This window comes from Panthera tigris, chromosome F2 (assembly GCF_018350195.1).
Source record: "Panthera tigris isolate Pti1 chromosome F2, P.tigris_Pti1_mat1.1, whole genome shotgun sequence".
In the NCBI taxonomy this organism is placed as follows: domain Eukaryota; kingdom Metazoa; phylum Chordata; class Mammalia; order Carnivora; family Felidae; genus Panthera; species Panthera tigris.
This window is the reverse complement of record NC_056676.1, coordinates 73,537,361-73,543,371: the sequence shown is the minus strand read 5'-3', so window position 1 is coordinate 73,543,371 and position 6,011 is coordinate 73,537,361. Positions and strand designations below refer to the sequence as shown.

Here is a 6,011-nt window from a genome sequence, read left to right as displayed (position 1 = left end):
AGAATATCAATTCGTCTTTACTCTGCCAACGCTAGCAGTTGAAAGGGAACTGGCTGGGAAATGTGATAGAGAACGAACCACGTGGGTAGATGGTCCCCTCTTATTCCCTGAGGCATTGTTTCATACATGAATTTTCATCTAGAGAATTCCATGAGGCGCTTTTAACAATGCAAATTCCTGGGCCTGCCTACAAACACCTATCCCTTGCTGAACTGTTTAATTAATACCAACTTGAAAGTAAATATGGGGCGCCTGGGTGGCTCAGTCATTTAGCATCCGACTTCAGCTCAGGTCATGATCTCACAGTTCATGAGTTCGAGCCCCGTGTCAGGCTCTGTGCTCACAACTCAGAGCCTGAAACCTGCTTTGGATTCTGTGTCTCCCTGCCTCTCTCCCTCTGCCCCTCCCCTGCTTACTCTCTCTCTTTTTTTTCTCTTTCTCTCGAATAAATAAATAACAAAGTAAATAAATTGCAGTTTGCACATAAAATACAGTGAAGAAAAAGTTCATTCTCCCCAGGGAGTAGCTTCATGGGAGTTGGTGACAGTAGATGAGGGTTCGTGGAAAATGGGCAGGAGAGAGCCTCTCTCTGGGAAAGCACCTTCTTCTTTTGAACCATTTCCTTGCCAAGGTTGCAACCTTCTTGGGGTTCATGATCGCCTTTCACTCATGTGCTATTAAAAATAGAAGAGAAGAAGATCTTTAAGGGTCAAAAAAAAAAAAAAGGCAAAACACCTGAGTGCCTTGACACGCATAAACACGGTGCAATTGTACAGCCAGCGAAAGTTGTACAAGACGCTCCCTGTCATTGCTCTCACTTGGTGCCTGTTCTCGAAGTAAATGTGGCCTGCGATTCAGATTTGTTCTGCATGCTGTTCTCCAGCTAGGCAGTTCTGTTTTTCAAAAATGTTTTAATGTTTTATTATTTATTTTTGAGAGTGAGAGAGTCAGGACACCAGTGGGGAAGGGACAGAGAGAGACAGAGGGAGACACAGAATCCGAAGCAGGCTCCAGGCCCTGAGCTGTCAGCACAGAGCCCGATGCGGGGCTCGAACTCACCAACCGTGAGCTCATGACCTGAGCCGAAGTCGGACTCTTAAGCGACTGAGCCACCCAGGTGCCCCAAGAGCCTGCTGTTTTGATGCTCTGTCAGGAAAGCACACCTTGAGAATTGCTTATGTTGCCTGTCTTCTGTGTTGTGCACGGTTTTATAGAGGGTCACTACGTTTACATGATAATACCTTTCAAAGTTAGATGCAGCAATACAAATAATTGTTTACGAGTATGTCAGACTTTATTGTGTCCGGGACGTTTCCTCCCCAATTATTTAAGCTTCCTATCACTGCAGTGACACGTTGCCGCAGAGTTGATGACCTAAGACAAAATAAGTGTATTATCTTACAGTTCTGAAGGTCCGATGGCCCCAAAATGAGTCTTAGGAGTGTCCCATCAAGACGTCAGCGGGCTGCGTTCCTTCTGGACTCTCCAGAGAAGACCCCATTTCCTCACTCTTCCAGATTCTGGAAGCTGCCTCCATTCCTTGACCCTCGGGCCCTACCTTCTTCTTCAAAACACATCCCTCTGCTTCTGCTGTCACGCCCCGTTTTCCGACTCTTGACCCCTTGCCTCTTTCTGAGGAGGATTTTTGTGATTATGTTGGGCCCGTTCAGATAATCCAGGATAGTCTCTCCATTTTAAGACCTGTAACTTAATCCCGTCTGCAAAGCCCCTTTGCACAGATTCTGAGTGTGGTTTCTACTGAATGCCTATCGCTTCGGCAATGCAAAGTTGAAAAATCGTAAGAACCATTGTCGGTCAGTGACCATCTGTGTATATATCCATAGATATCTAGATGCAGATCTGTGTAGATCTCCATCCATCCATCCATTCATCCATCATCGTACATCCTGTTCTGTTTCTCTGGATAACCCCAACAAATTCAGCAGGAATAATATCCACCATTTTACAGTAAGCTTAGAGAGCTTTGATAACCTTCCCAAGCACAAGGAGGGCACGTAGGGGGTCTAGGAGTCACGCCCAGGTCTGTGTGACCCCTCGGCCCTTGCCCTGCCCGTTACTGACGGCTGCTGGAAGCATTACAGGTGAACGGCCTGGCACCCCGAAGGTTAAATATTGCCCTGGTCACTCTCTCCAGAAATGCTAACTCGGGAAAAAGTGTCCCGGGAGGCAAGAGGTTAAGTGACCAGAGCCAACCTGTGACCTTTGCCCTCTTTCTCGTACCTCAAGATTCTCAAATCTCAGAGGGATGACGCGACCCAGACGCCACAGGAGAGAGAGGTCACGTGGGGCCGTCGCGTCTGCTGGAGGACCTCTGCTTGTGTAAGCTTCCATAGCTGTCGGCTCACGGGAAGACCTGCCATTTTGACGGAACCTGTATGACGTGCGAGACGTTGTACCCGCCTTCTCTGTAATCCCTACCGCGGTCCTGCCAAGGTTGACTTCATGTTGTAGCTGCCGTGACCAGACAACGTTTAACGACTAATGTGGGCCGGGTGGCTCTCCGTTATCTTTTAACCAAGCCATTGGCCTCCAAGCTTGCCCACTTCATTGCCTTAGACTGGGGAGGGACATATCCCTTCCCTTCCGCACCACGAGTGAAGGTGAGAGGTACACAACCATGGGTGGTGGGGAGAGCTGGGACGTGTAGGGGAGCATGTGGATGCCCCGCGGGCTCTCGCAGACTCCAGCACAGCCACGTTTTAAAGGCGAGGAAGGCAGACCTCAGAATGCGAGCCTCGTGCCGTCCCACAACTCACGATCGCTGAAGCCCAGGTTCCGCTCAGGTCTTGGAGACTCCGGTGTCATTTCCCCTCAGTGCTTCTCCGGGCAGGGTCGGTGGTTACTTCAAAGCAACTCAGATGCAAAACGATCTGCCTGTGCCGCGGGGGATGCCAACCACCCCCCTCCTCCCCGAAAGGAATCCCACTACTGCTCATGCAACACGGCGGAGCAGACACCTGCTACCTTGGCATACTTTGCCTCGATGCCACACTTCCCTACCAGGCCCCGATGAAGGTCTGATCGCGTATTTAAAAAAAAAAAAAAACCCTGTCCCACTGTGATGGCTGTACCCCTCCATCTGTCCCATGCTGGGTGAAATGGGCTACAGCTGCAAGCAGCACCTGCCAGGGAGCCAGACCCGGTGGGTACCTAGGGGGTGGGTAGCGATTTAGCAGGTGGATACTACAAGCTGGCAAAGATTTTCTTACCCTTTGGGAGACTTAAGAGAAATGAAAACAAAGGAAATGAAATGCAGGAGTGGGAGGTGGGCGGGGTGTGGGGGTGGGGGAGGAGACCAAGGCTGGTGCCTCTGGACTTTTATTTTCAATGCACGAGGTCATCTTGCATTTGCATTGTGGAGAGGGAAGGTGACCCATCCTCTACCCCAAAGCAGATTGAAATGGCACACTTCCCTGTGGGTGACACGCGGGTTGAGTCTACAAGGGCTCTGCTGTGGACAAGGGGAGAGAGCTGAATCTCCGTGCCAGCGGCCTCACCGGCTTCTTCTTCTCTTTCTCCCCCTTTTTGGTGAAAGGAAAAATCAAGAACCACATCCTTCCCCGATGCGAGGCCCACCTTCCCCGATGCGAGGATATAGTAACAGCTTCTCCGAAAATAGGCCTAAGGCCATGCCTTGTGGTTCTCTCTCAAGGGGAGGGGACTATCACTGAACTGTCATGGAGAACACCAAGCAAGAGAAAGTGAGCTTAAACAGCGGCATGAGGAAGGATTCACTTTCATGAAATGAATAATTTGATTTTATTTATTTTGGAAGTGATTCACCATCATTTTTTTTTAAACAAAAAATGAGAACATTCAAATAAACGAGAGAAGAAGTTACCCATAATCCCTCAACTCAGAGACGGCCACTGGCCAACATCTTGGTGTTTATCCAAGAAACCCGTCTCGGTTGCAAGGTTGATGAGATACGAAAACAAGCCACCCGGTGAGAAGGACTTTGGGCACGGAAACAGCCGCCATCTGGGGTCAAACGTGCTGCCATTGTCCTGTTGGAAGCAGAGGGCTCCGGCAGATGTCAGGCCCAGCCCCCTGCTATGATTTAGTGAGAGGGCAGCCATCAGCTGTCACCCTGTAGGAAAGTCATCTCATAGCCACCCCCAGTGTGGAGTTCAAGATGGCCACACAACAAAAGTTAGTTTTAAAGGCCCTTTATCAAAAAGGAAGCGGGACACAAACTAAAATGTAGTGTATCCAGTTTATCCATGTGTTCTCCTTTCCTCCCTCCCTCCCCCTCCCCTTCCTCCCTCCCCCTTCCTCCCTTCCCCTTCCTCTCTCCCTCTTCCCCCACTCCCTTTTTTCCTTCTTTCGCTTCCTCTTCCTTCCCTCCTCTCCTTCCTCCTTTCCTTCTTTCCTTCCTCCCTCTGTTCCTTTCCTTCTTTCCTCCCTCCCTCCTTCCTTCCCTTCCTCCCTTCCTTCCTTCCTTCCTTCCTTCCTTCCTTCCTTCCTTCCCTTCCTTCCTTCTTCCCTCCCTCCCTCCCTCTCCTTCCTTCCTTCCTTCCTCCCTCCTTCCCTCCCTCCCTTCCTTCCTTCTTCCCTCCCTCCCTCTCCATCCTTCCTTCCTTCCTTCTTTCCTTCCTTCCTTCTTCCCTCCCTCCCTCTCCTTCCTTCCTTCCTTCTTTCCTTCCTTCCTTCCTCCCTCCCTCTCCTCCCTCCCTCCCTCCCTCCCTCTCCTTCCTTCTTTCCTTCCTTCCTTCCTTCTTCCCTCCCTCCAACTCCTTCCTCCCTCCCTTCCCTTCCTTCCTTCCTTCCTTCCCTCCTCCCTCCCTCCCTCCCTCCATCCCTCCCTCCCTTCCTTCCTTCTTCCCTCCCTCCCTCTCCTTCCTTCCTTCCTCCCTCCTCCCTCTCCTTCCTTCCTTCCTTCCTTCCTTCCTTCCTTCCTTCCTCCCTCCTCCCTCTCCTTCCTTCCTTCCTTCCTCCCTCCCTCTCCTTCCTTCCTTCCTTCCTTCCTTCCTTCCTTCCTTCCTTCTTCCCTCCCTTCATCTCCTTCCTTCCTTCCTTCCTTCCTCCCTCCCCTTCCTTCCTTCCTTCCTCCCTCCCTCCCTCCCTCCCTCCCTTTCCTTCCTTCTCCCTCCCTCCCTTCCCTTCCCTTTCCTTCCTTCCTTCCTTCCTTCCTTCCTTCCTTCTTTCCTTCTTTTTTTTTTTTTTTCCAACTCTTAGCCCCTGTGTTAGTTCTGAGCTCCATGCAGCTCAGGGCTCACTGTCCAATGAGTGACGTAGACAGACACGTGGTGGCACCAGTATGAGGAGCAATAAGACAGAAGCGACTCGAGGTGGCCCCAGAGGCCTAAAGAAGGTATGGAGTTCCTACCTCTGCCTGGATTACAGACGGACAGACAGAAAAGCTTCCCTGGTGTCCTCTGTACTCCATTGCACAGCGTCCTGCCCACTGGCGGAGGGCTGGTGACCATCTTTCCTCACGACTACAAGCTCCGGGAGGGCAGAGACCACTTTTATCCCCAGAGCCCGGGCAGTGCCAGCTGCAAACATTGTCCAGACAGATGCAGTGAGAGAATGGACGCGCCGCGCTGAAGGGTGTTTGTGGTGACATCTGTTGTCTTGTTCTGCCTCTTATCCCTTCTTCCCCTCTTTCAGTGACGCCGCCCTCAGTCTGTGGGTTTGGGGAAGGCTGTGATCTCATACCCACATCGCAGACCGTGGGGAGCACAGAGGCACGGGGCACAGCTTGGCCGATCAGATTCTCTTGTCTCTTGGGGACAGGGACGAGCTGGCCTCAGCCAGGGTTGTACTCAACCTGCTGCCAGCCCCCCCCCACTGCCTGGTTGTCCAGCTCTTTCTGGAAGTCTCTGACGAATCGGTGTCTTTCCAAAAGATCCTTCCTCCTAACTGCTGTCAGTCGGAATACATTTACCCCGCCTGCCAGAAAAACACATCTAATGCCCGCTTTCTCTCCTTTAAAGTTTTTAATTGAGGTGAAAGTCACGCGACATAAAATGAGCCGTTTGAAAGTT

The 6,011-nt window shown here is 51.2% G+C and overlaps 1 long non-coding RNA gene across 1 annotated transcript; it reads left to right on the top strand.

Moving 5' to 3' along the window:
- Window positions 1–1,058: 1,058 nt before the first annotated feature.
- On the top strand, window positions 1,059–3,868 carry LOC122234929. Its single transcript, XR_006212926.1, has 2 exons — window positions 1,059–3,163; window positions 3,557–3,868. It is a non-coding gene; the product is annotated as an uncharacterized LOC122234929 (long non-coding RNA).
- Window positions 3,869–6,011: the final 2,143 nt, after the last annotated feature.